Source organism: Macaca fascicularis, chromosome X (assembly GCF_037993035.2).
Source record: "Macaca fascicularis isolate 582-1 chromosome X, T2T-MFA8v1.1".
Taxonomy (NCBI): domain Eukaryota; kingdom Metazoa; phylum Chordata; class Mammalia; order Primates; family Cercopithecidae; genus Macaca; species Macaca fascicularis.
Window position 1 is genome coordinate 58,409,370 of NC_088395.1, and position 19,203 is coordinate 58,428,572.

The window sequence follows — 19,203 nt, forward strand, 5'->3', positions numbered from 1 at the left end:
ACTCACAGAGTTACATCTGTATTTGGTGGATCTCTTTGCTAGCCTTATTTCTGTGGAATCTGAGAACAGATATTTCGGATCCCTTTGAAGACTACAGGGCCAAAGGAAATATCCTCCGATAACAAAGAGAAAGAAGCTTTCTGAGAAACTTCTTTGTCTTCTGTGAAATCATCTCACAGAATTACAGCTTTCTCTTCAAGAAGCCTTTCGCTAAGACAGTTCTTGTGTTATTCGCAAAGTGATATTTGGAAGACCCTAGAGGGCTATGGTGAAAAAGGAAATATCCTCAGATGAAAGCTGGAAAGAAGCTTTCGGAGAGACTGCTTAGTGTTCTGTTAATTCATCTCCCGGAGTTACATCTGTATTTCGTGGATCTCTTTGCTAGCCTTATTTCTGTGGAATCTGAGAACAGATATTTCGGATCCCTTTGAAGACTATAGGGCCAAAGGAAATATCCTCCGATGACAAAGAGAAAGAAGCTTTCTGAGAAACTTCTTTGTGTTCTGTGAAATCATCTCACAGAGTTATAGCTTTCCCCTGAAGAAGCCTTTCACTAAGACAGTTCTTGTGGAATTCGCAAAGTGATATTTGGAAGCCCATAGAGGGCTATGGTGAAAAAGGAAATATCCTCCGATGAAATCTGGAAAGAAGCTTTCTGAGAAACTGCTTAGTGTTCTGTTAACTCATGTCACACAGTTACATCTGTATTTCGTGGATCTCTTTGCTAGCCTTATTTCTGTGGAATCTGAGAACAGATATTTCGGATCCCCTTGAAGACTATAGGGCCAAAGGAAATATCCTCCGATAGCAAAGAGAAAGAAGCTCTCTGGGAAACTTCTTTGTGTTCTGTGAAATCATCTCACAGAGTTACAGCTTTCCCCTCAAGAAGCCTTTCGCTAAGACAGTTCTTGTGGAATTGGCAAAGTGATATTTGGAAGCCCATAGAGGGCTATGGTGAAAAAGGAAATATCCTCAGATGAAATCCGGAAAGAAGCTTTCTGAGAAAATGTTTAGTGTTCTGTTAATTCATCTCACGGAGTTACATCTGTATTTCGTGGATCTCTTTGCTAGCCTTATTTCTGTGGAATCTGAGAACAGATATTTCGGATCCCTTTGAAGACTATAGGACCAAAGGAAATATCCTCCGATAACAAAGAAAAAGAAGCTTTCTGAGAAACTTCTTTGTGTTCTGTGAAATCATCTCACAGAGTTACAGCTGTGCCCTCAAGAAGCCTTTCGCTAAGACAGTTCTTGTGGAATTGGCAAAGTGATATTTGGAAGCCCATAGAGGGCTATGGTGAAAAAGGAAATATCCTCAGATGAAATCTGGAAAGAAGCTTTCTGAGAAACTGCTTAGTGTTCTGTTAATTCATCTCACAGAGTTACATCTGTATTTCGTGGATCTGTTTGCTAGCCTTATTTCTGTGGAATCTGAGAACAGATATTTCGGATCCCTTTGAAGACTATAGGGCCAAAGGAAATATCCTCCGATAACAAAGTGAAAGAAGCTTTCTGAGGAACTTCTTTGTGTTCTGTGAAACCATCTCACAGACTTACAGCTTTCCCTTCAAGAAGTCTTTCGCTAAGACAGTTCTTGTGGAATTGGCAAAGTCATATTTGGAAGCCCATAGAGGTCTGTGGTGAAAAAGGAAATATCCTCAGATGAAATCTGGAAAGAAGCTTTCTGAGAAACTGCTCTGTGATGTGTGACTTCCACTCACAGAGTTACATCTGTATTTCGTGGATCTCTTGCTAGCCTTATTTCTGTGGAATCTGAGAACAAATATTTCGCATCCCTTTGAAGACTATAGGGCCAATGGAAATATCCTCCGATAACAAAGAGAAAGAAGCTTTCTGAGAAACTTCTTTGTGTTCTGTGAAATCATCTCACAGATTTATAGCTTTCCCCTCAAGAAACCTTTCGCTAAGACAGTTCTTCTGGAATTGGCAAACTGATATTTGGAAGCCCATAGAGGTCTATGGTGAAAAAGGAAATATCCTCAGATGAAATCTGGAAAGAAGCTTTCTGAGAAACTGCTTAGTGTTCTGTTAACTCATCTCACAGAGTTACATCTGTATTTCGTGGATCTCTGTCCTAGCCTTATTTCTGTGGAATCTGAGAACAGATATTTCGGATCCCTTTGAAGACTATAGGGCCAAAGGAAATATCCTCGGATAACAAAGAGAAAGAAGCTTTCTGAGAAACTTCTTTGTGTTCTGTGAAATCACCTCACAGAGTTACAGCTTTCCCCTCAATAAGCCTTACGCTAAGAGAGTTCTTGTGGAATTGGCAAAGTGATATTTGAAAGCTTATAGAGGGCTACGGTGAAAAAGGAAATATCCTCAGATGAAATCTGGAAAGAAGCTTTCTGAGAAACTGCTTAGTGTACTGTTAATTCATCTCACAGAGTTACATCTGTATTTCGTGGATCTGTTTGCTAGCCTTATTTCTGTGGAATCTGAGAACAGATATTTCGGATCCCTTTGAACACTATAGGGCAAAAGGAAATATCCTCCGATAACAAAGAGAAAGAAGCTTTCTGACAAACTTCTTTGTGTTCTGTGATATCATCTCACAGAGTTACAGCTTTACACTCAAGAAGCCTTTCGCTAAGACAGCTCTTGTGGATTTGGCAAAGTCATATTTGGAAGCCCATAGAGGTCTATGGTGAAAAACAAAATTTCCTCAGATGAAATCTGGGAAGAAGCTTTCTGAGAAACTGCTTAGTGTTCTGTTAATTCATCTCACAGTGTTACATCTGTATTTGGTGGATCACTTTGCTGGCCTTATTTCTGTGGAATCTGAGAACAGATATTTCGGATCCCTTTGAAGACTATAGGGCCAAAGGAAATATCCTCGGAAAACAAAGAGAAAGAAGCTTTCTGAGAAACTTCTTTGTGTTCTGTGAAATCACCTCACAGAGTTACAGCTTTCCCCTCAGGAAGCCTTACGCTAAGACAGTTCTTGTGGAATTGGCAAAGTGATATTTGGAAGCTTATAGAGGGCTATGGTGAAAAAGGAAATATCCTCAGATGAAATCTGGAAAGAAGCTTTCTGACAAACTGCTTAGTGTTCTGTTAATTCATCTCACAGAGTCAAATCTGTATTTCGTGGATCTCTTTGCTAGCCTTATTTCTGTTGAATCTGAAAACAGGTATTTAGGATCCCTTTGAAGACTATAGGGCCAAAGGAAATATCCTCCGATAACAAAGAGAAAGAAGCTTTCTGAGAAACTTCTTTGTGTTCTGTGAAATCATCTCACAGAGTTATAGCTTTCCCCTCAATAAGCCTTTCACTAAGACAGTTCTTGTGGTATTGCCAAAGTGATATTTGGAAGGCCATAGAGGGCTACGGTGAAAAAGGAAATATCCTCAGATGAAATCTGGAAAGAAGCTTTCTGAGAAACTGCTTAGTGTTCTGTTAACTCATGTCACACAGTTACATCTGTATTTCGTGGAGCTCTTTGCCAGCCTTATTTCTGTGGAATCTGAGAACAGATATTTCGGATCCCTTTGAAGACTATAGGGCCAAAGGAAATATCCTCCGATAACAAAGAGAAAGAAGCTTTCTGAGAAACTTCTTTGTGTTCTGTGAAGTCACCTCACAGAGTTACAGCTTTACCCTCAAGAAGCCTTTCGCTAAGACAGTTCTTGTGGAATTGGCAAAGTGGTATTTGGAAGCCCTTAGAGGGCTATGGTGAAAAAGGAAATATCCTCAGATGAAAGCTGGAAAGAAGCTTTCTGAGAAACTGCTTAGTGTTCTGTTAATTCATCTCACAGAGTTAAATCTGTATTTCTTGTATCTCTTTGCTAGCCTTATTTTTGTGGAATCTGAGAACAGATATTTAGGATCCCCTTGAAGGCTATAGGGCCAAAGGAAATATCCTCCGATAGCAAAGAGAAAGAAGCTTTCTGGGAAACTTCTTTGTGTTCTGTGAAATCATCTCACAGAGTTACAGCTTTCCCCTCATAAAGCCTTTCGCTAAGACAGTTCTTGTGGAATTGGCAAAGTGATATTTGGAAGCCCATAGAGGGCTATGGAGAAAAAGGAAATATCATCAGATGAAATCTGGATAGAAGATTTCTGAGAAAATATTTAGTGTTCTGTTAATTCATCTCTCGGAGTTACATCAGTATTTCGTGGATCTCTTTGCTAGCCTTATTTTTGTGGAATCTGAGAACAGATATTTCGGATCCCTTTGAAGACTATAGGGTCAAAGGAAATATCCTCCGATAACAAAGAGAAAGAAGCTTTCTGAGAAACATCTTTGTGTTCTGTGAAATCATCTCACAGAGTTACAGCTTTCCCCTCAAGAAGCCTTTCGCTAAGACAGTTCTTGTGGAATTGGCAAAGTGATATTTGGAAGCCCATAGAGGGCTCTGGTGAAAAAGGAAATATCCTCAGATGAAATATGTAAAGAAGTTTTCTGAGAAACTGCTCTGTGATGTGTGACTTCCACTCACAGGGTTACATCTGTATTTCGTGGATCTCTTTGCTAGCCTTTTTTCTGTGGAATCTGAGAACAGATATTTCGGATCCCTTTGAAGACTACAGGGCCTAAGGAAATATCCTCCGATAACAAAGAGAAAGAAGCTTTCTGAGAAACTTCTTTGTGTTCTGTGAAATCATCTCACAGAGTTACAGCTTTCCCCTCAAGAAGCCTTTCGATAAGACAGTTCTTGTGGAATTGGCAAAGTGATATTTGGAAGCCCATAGAGGGCTATGGTGAAAAAGGAAATATCCTCAGATGAAATCTGGAAAGAAGCTTTCTGAGAAACTGCTTAGCGTTCTGTTAATTCATCTCACAGAGTTAAATCTGTATTTCGTGCATCTCTTTGCTAGCCTTATTTCTGTGGAATCTGAAAACAGATATTTAGGATCCCTTTGAAGACTATAGGCCAAAGGAAATATCCTCCGATAACAAAGAGAAAGAAGCTTTCTGAGAAACTTCTTTGTGTTCTGTGAAATCATCTCACAGAGTTACAGCTTTACCCTCAAGAAGCCTTTCGCTACGACAGTTCTTGTGGAATTGGCAAAGTGATATTTGGAAGCCCATAGAGGGCTATGGTGAAAAAGGAAATATCCTCAGATGAAATCTGGAAAGAAGCTTTCTGAGAAACTGCTTAGTGTCCTCTTAATTCATCTCACAGAGTTCCATCTGTATTTCGTCAATCTCTTTGCTGGCCTTATTTCTGTGGAATCTGAGAACAGATATTTCGGATCCCTTTAAAGACTATAGGGCCAAAGGAAATATCCTCCGATGACAAAGAGAAAGAAGCTTTCTGAGAAACTTCTTTGTGTTGTGTGAAATCATCTCACAGAGTTATAGCTTTCCCCTCAAGAAGCCTTTCACTAAGACAGTTCTTGTGGTATTGGCAAAGTGATATTTGGAAGCCCATAGAGGGCTATGATGAAAAAGGTAATATCCTCAGATGAAATCTGGAAAGAAGCTTTCTGAGAAACTGCTTAGTGTTCTGTTAAGTCATCTCACAGAGTTACATCTGTATTTCGTGGATATCTTTGCTAGCCTTATTTCTGTGGAATCTGAGAACAGATATATCGGATCCCTTTGAAGACTATAGGTCCAAAGGAAATATCCTCCGATAACAAAGAGAAAGAAGCTTTCTGAGAAACTTCTTTGTGTTCTGTGGAATCATCTCACAGAGTTACAGCTTTACCCCTAAGAAGGCTTTCGCTAAGACAGTTCTTGTGGAATTGGCAAAGTGATATTTGGAAGCCCATAGAGGGTTACGGTGAAAAAGGAAATATCCTCAGATGAAATCTGGAAAGAAGCTTTCGGAGAGACTGCTTAGTGTTCCGTTAATTCATCTAACAGAGTTACATCTGTATCTCGTGGATCTCTTTGCTAGCCTTATTTCTGTGCAGTCTGAGAACAGATATTTCGGATCCCTTTGAAGACTATAGGGCCAAAGGAAATATCCTCCGATAACAAAGAGAAAGAAGCTTTCTGAGAAACTTATTTGTGTTCTGTGAAATCATCTCACAGCGTTAGAGATTTCCCCTCAGGAAGCCTATCGCTAAGTCAGTTCTTCTGGAATTGGCAAAGTGATATTTGGAAGCCCATAGAGGGCTATGGTGAAAAAGGAAATATCCTCAGCTGAAATCTGGAAAGAAGCTTTCTGAGAAACTGCTTAGTGTTCTGCTAATTCATCTCACAGAGTTACATCTGTATTTCGGGGATCTCTTTGCTAGCCTTATTTCTGTGGAATCTGAGAACAGATATTTCGGATCCCTTTGAAGACCATAGGGCCAAAGGAAATATCCTCCGATAACAAAGAGAAAGAAGCTTTCTGAGGAACTTCTTTGTGTTCTGTCAAATCATCTCACACAGTTACAGCTTTACCCTCAAGAAGCCTTTCGCTAAGACAGTTCTTGTGGAATTGGCAAAGTGATATTTGGAAGCCCATAGAGGGCTGTGGTGAAAAAGGAAATATCCTCAGATGAAGTTTGGAAAGAAGCTTTCTGAGAAACTGCTCTGTGATGTGTGACTTCCACTCACAGAGTTACATCTATATTTGGTGGATCTCTTTGCTAGCCTTATTTCTGTGGAATCTGAGAACAGATATATCGGATCCCTTTGAAGACTATAGGGCCAAAGGAAATATCCTCCTATAACAAAGAGAAAGAAGCTTTCTGAGAAACTTCTTTGTGTTCTGTGAAATCATCTCACAGAGTTACAGCTTTCCCCTCAAGAAGCCTTTCGCTAAGACAGTTCTTGTGGAATTGGCCAAGTGATATTTGGAAGCCCATAGAGGGCTATGGTGAAATAGAAATATCCTCAGATGAAATCTGTAAAGAAGCTTTCTGAGAAACTGCTTAGTGTTCTGTTAATTCATCTCACGGAGTTACATCTGTATCTCGTGGATCTCTTTGCTAGCCTTATTTCTGTGGAATCTGAGAACAGATATTTCGGATCCCTTTGAAGACTATAGGGCCAAAGGAAATATCCTCCGATAACAAAGAGAAAGAAGCTTTCTGAGAAACATCTTTGTGTTCTGTGAAATCATCTCACAGAGTTACAGCTTTCGCCTCAAGAAGCCTTTCGCTAAGACAGTTCTTGTGGAATTGGCAAAGTGATATTTGGAAGCCCATAGAGGGCTATGGTGAAAAAGGAAATATCCTCAGATGCAGTCTGGAAAGAAGCTTTCTGAGAAACTGCTCTGTGATGTGTGACTTCCACTCACAGAGTTACATCTGTATTTGGTGGATCTCTTTGCTAGCCTTATTTCTGTGGAATCTGAGAACAGATATTTCGGATCCCTTTGAAGACTACAGGGCCAAAGGAAATATCCTCCGATAACAAAGAGAAAGAAGCTTTCTGAGAAACTTCTTTGTCTTCTGTGAAATCATCTCACAGAATTACTGCTTTCTCTTCAAGAAGCCTTTCGCTAAGACAGTTCTTGTGTTATTCGCAAAGTGATATTTGGAAGACCCTAGAGGGCTATGGTGAAAAAGGAAATATCCTCAGATGAAAGCTGGAAAGAAGCTTTCGGAGAGACTGCTTAGTGTTCTGTTAATTCATCTCCCGGAGTTACATCTGTATTTCGTGGATCTCTTTGCTAGCCTTATTTCTGTGGAATCTGAGAACAGATATTTCGGATCCCTTTGAAGACTATAGGGCCAAAGGAAATATCCTCCGATAACAAAGAGAAAGAAGCTTTCTGAGAAACTTCTTTGTGTTCTGTGAAATCATCTCACAGAGTTATAGCTTTCCCCTGAAGAAGCCTTTCACTAAGACAGTTCTTGTGGAATTCGCAAAGTGATATTTGGAAGCCCATAGAGGGCTATGGTGAAAAAGGAAATATCCTCCGATGAAATCTGGAAAGAAGCTTTCTGAGAAACTGCTTAGTGTTCTGTTAACTCATGTCACACAGTTACATCTGTATTTCGTGGATCTCTTTGCTAGCCTTATTTCTGTGGAATCTGAGAACAGATATTTCGGATCCCCTTGAAGACTATAGGGCCAAAGGAAATATCCTCCGATAGCAAAGAGAAAGAAGCTCTCTGGGAAACTTCTTTGTGTTCTGTGAAATCATCTCACAGAGTTACAGCTTTCCCCTCAAGAAGCCTTTCGCTAAGACAGTTCTTGTGGAATTGGCAAAGTGATATTTGGAAGCCCATAGAGGGCTATGGTGAAAAAGGAAATATCCTCAGATGAAATCCGGAAAGAAGCTTTCTGAGAAAATGTTTAGTGTTCTGTTAATTCATCTCACGGAGTTACATCTGTATTTCGTGGATCTCTTTGCTAGCCTTATTTCTGTGGAATCTGAGAACAGATATTTCGGATCCCTTTGAAGACTATAGGACCAAAGGAAATATCCTCCGATAACAAAGAAAAAGAAGCTTTCTGAGAAACTTCTTTGTGTTCTGTGAAATCATCTCACAGAGTTACAGCTTTCCCCTCAAGAAGCCTTTCGCTAAGACAGTTCTTGTGGAATTGGCCAAGTGATATTTGGAAGCCCATAGAGGGCTATGGTGAAATAGAAATATCCTCAGATGAAATCTGGAAAGAAGCTTTCTGAGAAACTGCTTAGTGTTCTGTTAATTCATCTCACGGAGTTACATCTGTATCTCGTGGATCTCTTTGCTAGCCTTATTTCTGTGGAATCTGAGAACAGATATTTCGGATCCCTTTGAAGACTATAGGGCCAAAGGAAATATCCTCCGATAACAAAGAGAAAGAAGCTTTCTGAGAAACATCTTTGTGTTCTGTGAAATCATCTCACAGAGTTACAGCTTTCGCCTCAAGAAGCCTTTCGCTAAGACAGTTCTTGTGGAATTGGCAAAGTGATATTTGGAAGCCCATAGAGGGCTATGGTGAAAAAGGAAATATCCTCAGATGCAGTCTGGAAAGAAGCTTTCTGAGAAACTGCTCTGTGATGTGTGACTTCCACTCACAGAGTTACATCTGTATTTGGTGGATCTCTTTGCTAGCCTTATTTCTGTGGAATCTGAGAACAGATATTTCGGATCCCTTTGAAGACTACAGGGCCAAAGGAAATATCCTCCGATAACAAAGAGAAAGAAGCTTTCTGAGAAACTTCTTTGTCTTCTGTGAAATCATCTCACAGAATTACTGCTTTCTCTTCAAGAAGCCTTTCGCTAAGACAGTTCTTGTGTTATTCGCAAAGTGATATTTGGAAGACCCTAGAGGGCTATGGTGAAAAAGGAAATATCCTCAGATGAAAGCTGGAAAGAAGCTTTCGGAGAGACTGCTTAGTGTTCTGTTAATTCATCTCCCGGAGTTACATCTGTATTTCGTGGATCTCTTTGCTAGCCTTATTTCTGTGGAATCTGAGAACAGATATTTCGGATCCCTTTGAAGACTATAGGGCCAAAGGAAATATCCTCCGATAACAAAGAGAAAGAAGCTTTCTGAGAAACTTCTTTGTGTTCTGTGAAATCATCTCACAGAGTTATAGCTTTCCCCTGAAGAAGCCTTTCACTAAGACAGTTCTTGTGGAATTCGCAAAGTGATATTTGGAAGCCCATAGAGGGCTATGGTAAAAAAGGAAATATCCTCAGATGAAATCTGGAAAGAAGCTTTCTGAGAAACTGCTTAGTGTTCTGTTAACACATGTCACACAGTTACATCTGTATTTCGTGGATCTCTTTGCTAGCCTTATTTCTGTGGAATCTGAGAACAGATATTTCGGATCCCTTTGAAGACTATAGGGCCACAGGAAATATCCTCCGATAACAAAGAGAAACAAGCTTTCTGAGAAACATCTTTGTGTTCTGTGAAATCATCTCACAGAGTTACAGCTTTCCCCTCAAGAAGCCTTTCGCTAAGACAGTTCTTGTGGAATTGGCAAAGTGATATTTGGAAGCCCATAGAGGGCTATGGTGAAAAAGGAAATATCCTCAGATGAAGTCTGGAAAGAAGCTTTCTGAGAAACAGCTCTGTGATGTGTGACTTCCACTCACAGAGTTACATCTGTATTTGGTGGATCTCTTTGCTAGCCTTATTTCTGTGGAATCTGAGAACAGATATTTCGGATCCCTTTGAAGACTACAGGGCCAAAGGAAATATCCTCCGATAACAAAGAGAAAGAAGCTTTCTGAGAAACTTCTTTGTCTTCTGTGAAATCATCTCACAGAATTACAGCTTTCTCTTCAAGAAGCCTTTCGCTAAGACAGTTCTTGTGTTATTCGCAAAGTGATATTTGGAAGACCCTAGAGGGCTATGGTGAAAAAGGAAATATCCTCAGATGAAAGCTGGAAAGAAGCTTTCGGAGAGACTGCTTAGTGTTCTGTTAATTCATCTCCCGGAGTTACATCTGTATTTCGTGGATCTCTTTGCTAGCCTTATTTCTGTGGAATCTGAGAACAGATATTTCGGATCCCTTTGAAGACTATAGGGCCAAAGGAAATATCCTCCGATAACAAAGAGAAAGAAGCTTTCTGAGAAACTTCTTTGTGTTCTGTGAAATCATCTCACAGAGTTATAGCTTTCCCCTGAAGAAGCCTTTCACTAAGACAGTTCTTGTGGAATTCGCAAAGTGATATTTGGAAGCCCATAGAGGGCTATGGTGAAAAAGGAAATATCCTCCGATGAAATCTGGAAAGAAGCTTTCTGAGAAACTGCTTAGTGTTCTGTTAACTCATGTCACACAGTTACATCTGTATTTCGTGGATCTCTTTGCTAGCCTTATTTCTGTGGAATCTGAGAACAGATATTTCGGATCCCCTTGAAGACTATAAGGCCAAAGGAAATATCCTCCGATAGCAAAGAGAAAGAAGCTCTCTGGGAAACTTCTTTGTGTTCTGTGAAATCATCTCACAGAGTTACAGCTTTCCCCTCAAGAAGCCTTTCGCTAAGACAGTTCTTGTGGAATTGGCAAAGTGATATTTGGAAGCCCATAGAGGGCTATGGTGAAAAAGGAAATATCCTCAGATGAAATCCGGAAAGAAGCTTTCTGAGAAAATGTTTAGTGTTCTGTTAATTCATCTCACGGAGTTACATCTGTATTTCGTGGATCTCTTTGCTAGCCTTATTTCTGTGGAATCTGAGAACAGATATTTCGGATCCCTTTGAAGACTATAGGACCAAAGGAAATATCCTCCGATAACAAAGAAAAAGAAGCTTTCTGAGAAACTTCTTTGTGTTCTGTGAAATCATCTCACAGAGTTACAGCTGTCCCCTCAAGAAGCCTTTCGCTAAGACAGTTCTTGTGGAATTGGCAAAGTGATATTTGGAAGCCCATAGAGGGCTATGGTGAAAAAGGAAATATCCTCAGATGAAATCTGGAAAGAAGCTTTCTGAGAAACTGCTTAGTGTTCTGCTAATTCATCTCACAGAGTTACATCTGTATTTCGGGGATCTCTTTGCTAGCCTTATTTCTGTGGAATCTGAGAACAGATATTTCGGATCCCTTTGAAGACCATAGGGCCAAAGGAAATATCCTCCGATAACAAAGAGAAAGAAGCTTTCTGAGGAACTTCTTTGTGTTCTGTGAAATCATCTCACAGAGTTACAGCTTTCCCTTCAAGAAGCCTTTCGCTAAGACAGCTCTTGTGGAATTGGCAAAGTCATATTTGGAAGCCCATAGAGGGCTGTGGTGAAAAAGGAAATATCCTCCGATGAAATCTGGAAAGAAGCTTTCTGAGAAACTGCTCTGTGATGTGTGACTTCCACTCAAAGAGTTACATCTGTATTTGGTGGATCTCTTTGCTAGCCTTATTTCTGTGGAATCTGAGAACAGATATTTCGGATCCCTTTGAAGACTATAGGGCCAAAGGAAATATCCTCCGATAACAAAGAGAAAGAAGCTTTCTGAGAAACTTCTTTGTGTTCTGTCAAATCATCTCACACAGTTACAGCTTTACCCTCAAGAAGCCTTTCGCTAAGACAGTTCTTGTGGAATTGGCAAAGTGATATTTGGAAGCCCATAGAGGGCTATGGTGAAAAAGGAAATATCCTCAGATGAAGTTTGGAAAGAAGCTTTCTGAGAAACTGCTCTGTGATGTGTGACTTCCACTCACAGAGTTACATCTATATTTGGTGGATCTCTTTGCTAGCCTTATTTCTGTGGAATCTGAGAACAGATATATCGGATCCCTTTGAAGACTATAGGGCCAAAGGAAATATCCTCCGATAACAAAGAGAAAGAAGCTTTCTGAGAAACTTCTTTGTGTTCTGTGAAATCATCTCACAGAGTTACAGCTTTCCCCTCAAGAAGCCTTTCGCTAAGACAGTTCTTGTGGAATTGGCCAAGTGATATTTGGAAGCCCATAGAGGGCTATGGTGAAATAGAAATATCCTCAGATGAAATCTGTAAAGAAGCTTTCTGAGAAACTGCTTAGTGTTCTGTTAATTCATCTCACGGAGTTACATCTGTATCTCGTGGATCTCTTTGCTAGCCTTATTTCTGTGGAATCTGAGAACAGATATTTCGGATCCCTTTGAAGACTATAGGGCCAAAGGAAATATCCTCCGATAACAAAGAGAAAGAAGCTTTCTGAGAAACATCTTTGTGTTCTGTGAAATCATCTCACAGAGTTACAGCTTTCGCCTCAAGAAGCCTTTCGCTAAGACAGTTCTTGTGGAATTGGCAAAGTGATATTTGGAAGCCCATAGAGGGCTATGGTGAAAAAGGAAATATCCTCAGATGCAGTCTGGAAAGAAGCTTTCTGAGAAACTGCTCTGTGATGTGTGACTTCCACTCACAGAGTTACATCTGTATTTGGTGGATCTCTTTGCTAGCCTTATTTCTGTGGAATCTGAGAACAGATATTTCGGATCCCTTTGAAGACTACAGGGCCAAAGGAAATATCCTCCGATAACAAAGAGAAAGAAGCTTTCTGAGAAACTTCTTTGTCTTCTGTGAAATCATCTCACAGAATTACTGCTTTCTCTTCAAGAAGCCTTTCGCTAAGACAGTTCTTGTGTTATTCGCAAAGTGATATTTGGAAGACCCTAGAGGGCTATGGTGAAAAAGGAAATATCCTCAGATGAAAGCTGGAAAGAAGCTTTCGGAGAGACTGCTTAGTGTTCTGTTAATTCATCTCCCGGAGTTACATCTGTATTTCGTGGATCTCTTTGCTAGCCTTATTTCTGTGGAATCTGAGAACAGATATTTCGGATCCCTTTGAAGACTATAGGGCCAAAGGAAATATCCTCCGATAACAAAGAGAAAGAAGCTTTCTGAGAAACTTCTTTGTGTTCTGTGAAATCATCTCACAGAGTTATAGCTTTCCCCTGAAGAAGCCTTTCACTAAGACAGTTCTTGTGGAATTCGCAAAGTGATATTTGGAAGCCCATAGAGGGCTATGGTGAAAAAGGAAATATCCTCAGATGAAATCTGGAAAGAAGCTTTCTGAGAAACTGCTTAGTGTTCTGTTAACACATGTCACACAGTTACATCTGTATTTCGTGGATCTCTTTGCTAGCCTTATTTCTGTGGAATCTGAGAACAGATATGTCGGATCCCTTTGAAGACTATAGGGCCACAGGAAATATCCTCCGATAACAAAGAGAAAGAAGCTTTCTGAGAAACCTCTTTGTGTTCTGTGAAATCATCTCACAGAGTTACAGCTTTCCCCTCAAGAAGCCTTTCGCTAAGACAGTTCTTGTGGAATTGGCAAAGTGATATTTGGAAGCCCATAGAGGGCTATGGTGAAAAAGGAAATATCCTCAGATGAAGTCTGGAAAGAAGCTTTCTGAGAAACAGCTCTGTGATGTGTGACTTCCACTCACAGAGTTACATCTGTATTTGGTGGATCTCTTTGCTAGCCTTATTTCTGTGGAATCTGAGAACAGATATTTCGGATCCCTTTGAAGACTACAGGGCCAAAGGAAATATCCTCCGATAACAAAGAGAAAGAAGCTTTCTGAGAAACATCTTTGTCTTCTGTGAAATCATCTCACAGAATTACAGCTTTCTCTTCAAGAAGCCTTTCGCTAAGACAGTTCTTGTGTTATTCGCAAAGTGATATTTGGAAGACCCTAGAGGGCTATGGTGAAAAAGGAAATATCCTCAGATGAAAGCTGGAAAGAAGCTTTCGGAGAGACTGCTTAGTGTTCTGTTAATTCATCTCCCGGAGTTACATCTGTATTTCGTGGATCTCTTTGCTAGCCTTATTTCTGTGGAATCTGAGAACAGATATTTCGGATCCCTTTGAAGACTATAGGGCCAAAGGAAATATCCTCCGATGACAAAGAGAAAGAAGCTTTCTGAGAAACTTCTTTGTGTTCTGTGAAATCATCTCACAGAGTTATAGCTTTCCCCTGAAGAAGCCTTTCACTAAGACAGTTCTTGTGGAATTCGCAAAGTGATATTTGGAAGCCCATAGAGGGCTATGGTGAAAAAGGAAATATCCTCCGATGAAATCTGGAAAGAAGCTTTCTGAGAAACTGCTTAGTGTTCTGTTAACTCATGTCACACAGTTACATCTGTATTTCGTGGATCTCTTTGCTAGCCTTATTTCTGTGGAATCTGAGAACAGATATTTCGGATCCCCTTGAAGACTATAGGGCCAAAGGAAATATCCTCCGATAGCAAAGAGAAAGAAGCTCTCTGGGAAACTTCTTTGTGTTCTGTGAAATCATCTCACAGAGTTACAGCTTTCCCCTCAAGAAGCCTTTCGCTAAGACAGTTCTTGTGGAATTGGCAAAGTGATATTTGGAAGCCCATAGAGGGCTATGGTGAAAAAGGAAATATCCTCAGATGAAATCCGGAAAGAAGCTTTCTGAGAAAATGTTTAGTGTTCTGTTAATTCATCTCACGGAGTTACATCTGTATTTCGTGGATCTCTTTGCTAGCCTTATTTCTGTGGAATCTGAGAACAGATATTTCGGATCCCTTTGAAGACTATAGGACCAAAGGAAATATCCTCCGATAACAAAGAAAAAGAAGCTTTCTGAGAAACTTCTTTGTGTTCTGTGAAATCATCTCACAGAGTTACAGCTGTGCCCTCAAGAAGCCTTTCGCTAAGACAGTTCTTGTGGAATTGGCAAAGTGATATTTGGAAGCCCATAGAGGGCTGTGGTGAAAAAGGAAATATCCTCAGATGAAATCTGGAAAGAAGCTTTCTGAGAAACTGCTTAGTGTTCTGTTAATTCATCTCACAGAGTTACATCTGTATTTCGTGGATCTGTTTGCTAGCCTTATTTCTGTGGAATCTGAGAACAGATATTTCGGATCCCTTTGAAGACTATAGGGCCAAAGGAAATATCCTCCGATAACAAAGTGAAAGAAGCTTTCTGAGGAACTTCTTTGTGTTCTGTGAAACCATCTCACAGACTTACAGCTTTCCCTTCAAGAAGTCTTTCGCTAAGACAGTTCTTGTGGAATTGGCAAAGTCATATTTGGAAGCCCATAGAGGTCTGTGGTGAAAAAGGAAATATCCTCAGATGAAATCTGGAAAGAAGCTTTCTGAGAAACTGCTCTGTGATGTGTGACTTCCACTCACAGAGTTACATCTGTATTTCGTGGATCTCTTGCTAGCCTTATTTCTGTGGAATCTGAGAACAAATATTTCGCATCCCTTTGAAGACTATAGGGCCAATGGAAATATCCTCCGATAACAAAGAGAAAGAAGCTTTCTGAGAAACTTCTTTGTGTTCTGTGAAATCATCTCACAGATTTATAGCTTTCCCCTCAAGAAACCTTTCGCTAAGACAGTTCTTCTGGAATTGGCAAACTGATATTTGGAAGCCCATAGAGGTCTATGGTGAAAAAGGAAATATCCTCAGATGAAATCTGGAAAGAAGCTTTCTGAGAAACTGCTTAGTGTTCTGTTAACTCATCTCACAGAGTTACATCTGTATTTCGTGGATCTCTGTCCTAGCCTTATTTCTGTGGAATCTGAGAACAGATATTTCGGATCCCTTTGAAGACTATAGGGCCAAAGGAAATATCCTCGGATAACAAAGAGAAAGAAGCTTTCTGAGAAACTTCTTTGTGTTCTGTGAAATCACCTCACAGAGTTACAGCTTTCCCCTCAATAAGCCTTACGCTAAGACAGTTCTTGTGGAATTGGCAAAGTGATATTTGAAAGCTTATAGAGGGCTACGGTGAAAAAGGAAATATCCTCAGATGAAATCTGGAAAGAAGCTTTCTGAGAAACTGCTTAGTGTACTGTTAATTCATCTCACAGAGTTACATCTGTATTTCGTGGATCTGTTTGCTAGCCTTATTTCTGTGGAATCTGAGAACAGATATTTCGGATCCCTTTGAACACTATAGGGCAAAAGGAAATATCCTCCGATAACAAAGAGAAAGAAGCTTTCTGACAAACTTCTTTGTGTTCTGTGATATCATCTCACAGAGTTACAGCTTTACACTCAAGAAGCCTTTCGCTAAGACAGCTCTTGTGGATTTGGCAAAGTCATATTTGGAAGCCCATAGAGGTCTATGGTGAAAAACAAAATTTCCTCAGATGAAATCTGGGAAGAAGCTTTCTGAGAAACTGCTTAGTGTTCTGTTAATTCATCTCACAGAGTTACATCTGTATTTGGTGGATCACTTTGCTGGCCTTATTTCTGTGGAATCTGAGAACAGATATTTCGGATCCCTTTGAAGACTATAGGGCCAAAGGAAATATCCTCGGAAAACAAAGAGAAAGAAGCTTTCTGAGAAACTTCTTTGTGTTCTGTGAAATCACCTCACAGAGTTACAGCTTTCCCCTCAGGAAGCCTTACGCTAAGACAGTTCTTGTGGAATTGGCAAAGTGATATTTGGAAGCTTATAGAGGGCTATGGTGAAAAAGGAAATATCCTCTGATGAAATCTGGAAAGAAGCTTTCTGAGAAACTGCTTAGTGTTCTGTTAATTCATCTCACAGAGTTACATCTGTATTTCGGGGATCTCTTTGCTAGCCCTATTTCTGTGGAATCTGAGAACAGATATTTCGGATCCCTTTGAAGACAATAGGGCCAAAGAAAATATCCTCCGATAACAAAGAGAAAGAAGCTTTCTGAGAACCTTTTTTGTGTTCTGTGAAATCAACTCACAGATTTACAGGTTTCCCCCGAAGAAGCCTTTCACTAAGACAGTTCTTGTGGAATTGGCAAAGTGATATTTGAAAGCCCATAGAGGGCTATGGTGAAAAAGGAAATATCCTCAGATGAAATCTGGAAAGAAGCTTTCTGAGAAACTGCTTAGTGTTCTGTTAATTCATCTCACAGAGTTACATCTGTATTTCGTGTATCTCTTCGCTAGCCTTATTTCTGTGGAATCTGAGAACAGATATTTCGGATCCCTTTGAAGACTATAGGGCCAAAGGAAATATCCTCGGATAACAAAGAGAAAGAAGCTTTCTGAGAAACTTCTTTGTGTTCTGTGAAATCACATCACAGAGTTACAGCTTTCCCCTCAGGAAGCCTTACGCTAAGACAGTTCTTGTGGAATTGGCAAAGTGATATTTGCAAGCTTATAGAGGGCTATGGAGAAAAAGGAAATATCCTCAGATGAAATCTGGAAAGAAGCTTTCTCAGAAACTGCTCTGTGATGTGGGACTTCCACTCACAGAGTTACATCTGTATTTCGTGGATCTCTTTGCTAGCCTTATTTCTGTGGAATCTGACAACAAATATTTCGCATCCCTTTGAAGACTATAGGGCCAATGGAAATATCCTCCGATAACAAAGAGAAAGAAGCTTTCTGAGAAACTTCTTTGTGTTCTGTGAAATCATCTCACAGATTTATAGCTTTCCCCTAAAGAAACCTTTCGCTAAGACAGTTCTTGTGGAATTGGAAAAGTGATATTTGGAAGCCCATAGAGGTCTATGGTGAAAAAGGTAATATCCTCAGATGAAATCTGGAAAGAAGCTTTCTGAGAAACTGCTCTGTGATGTGTGACTTCCACTCACAGAGTTACATCTGTATTTCGTGGATCTCTTTGCTAGCCTTATTTCTGTGGAATCTGAGAACAGATATTTCGGATCCCTTTGAAGACTACAGGGCCAAAGGAAATATCCTCCGATAACAAAGAGAAAGAAGCTTTCTGAGAAACTTCTTTGTCTTCTGTGAAATCATCTCACAGAATTACAGCTTTCTCTTCAAGAAGCCTTTCGCTAAGACAGTTCTTGTGTTATTCGCAAAGTGATATTTGGAAGACCCTAGAGGGCTATGGTGAAAAAGGAAATATCCTCAGATGAAAGCTGGAAAGAAGCTTTCGGAGAGACTGCTTAGTGTTCTGTTAATTCATCTCCCGGAGTTACATCTGTATTTCGTGGATCTCTTTGCTAGCCTTATTTCTGTGGAATCTGAGAACAGATATTTCGGATCCCTTTGAAGACTATAGGGCCAAAGGAAATATCCTCCGATAACAAAGAGAAAGAAGCTTTCTGAGAAACTTCTTTGTGTTCTGTGAAATCATCTCACAGAGTTATAGCTTTCCCCTGAAGAAGCCTTTCACTAAGACAGTTCTTGTGGAATTCGCAAAGTGATATTTGGAAGCCCATAGAGGGCTATGGTGAAAAAGGAAATATCCTCCGATGAAATCTGGAAAGAAGCTTTCTGAGAAACTGCTTAGTGTTCTGTTAACTCATGTCACACAGTTACATCTGTATTTCGTGGATCTCTTTGCTAGCCTTATTTCTGTGGAATCTGAGAACAGATATTTCGGATCCCCTTGAAGACTATAGGGCCAAAGGAAATATCCTCCGATAGCAAAGAGAAAGAAGCTCTCTGGGAAACTTCTTTGTGTTCTGTGAAATCATCTCACAGAGTTACAGCTTTCCCCTCAAGAAGCCTTTCGCTAAGACAGTTCTTGTGGAATTGGCAAAGTGATATTTGGAAGCCCATAGAGGGCTATGGTGAAAAAGGAAATATCCTCAGATAAAATCCGGAAAGAAGCTTTCTGAGAAAATGTTTAGTGTTCTGTTAATTCATCTCACGGAGTTACATCTGTATTTCGTGGATCTCTTTGCTAGCCTTATTTCTGTGGAATCTGAGAACAGATATTTCGGATCCCGTTGAAGACTATAGGACCAAAGGAAATATCCTCCGATAACAAAGAAAAAGAAGCTTTCTGAGAAACTTCTTTGTGTTCTGTGAAATCATCTCACAGAGTTACAGCTTTCCCCTCAAGAAGCCTTTCGCTAAGACAGTTCTTGTGGAATTGGCCAAGTGATATTTGGAAGCCCATAGAGGGCTATGGTGAAATAGAAATATCCTCAGATGAAATCTGGAAAGAAGCTTTCTGAGAAACTGCTTAGTGTTCTGTTAATTCATC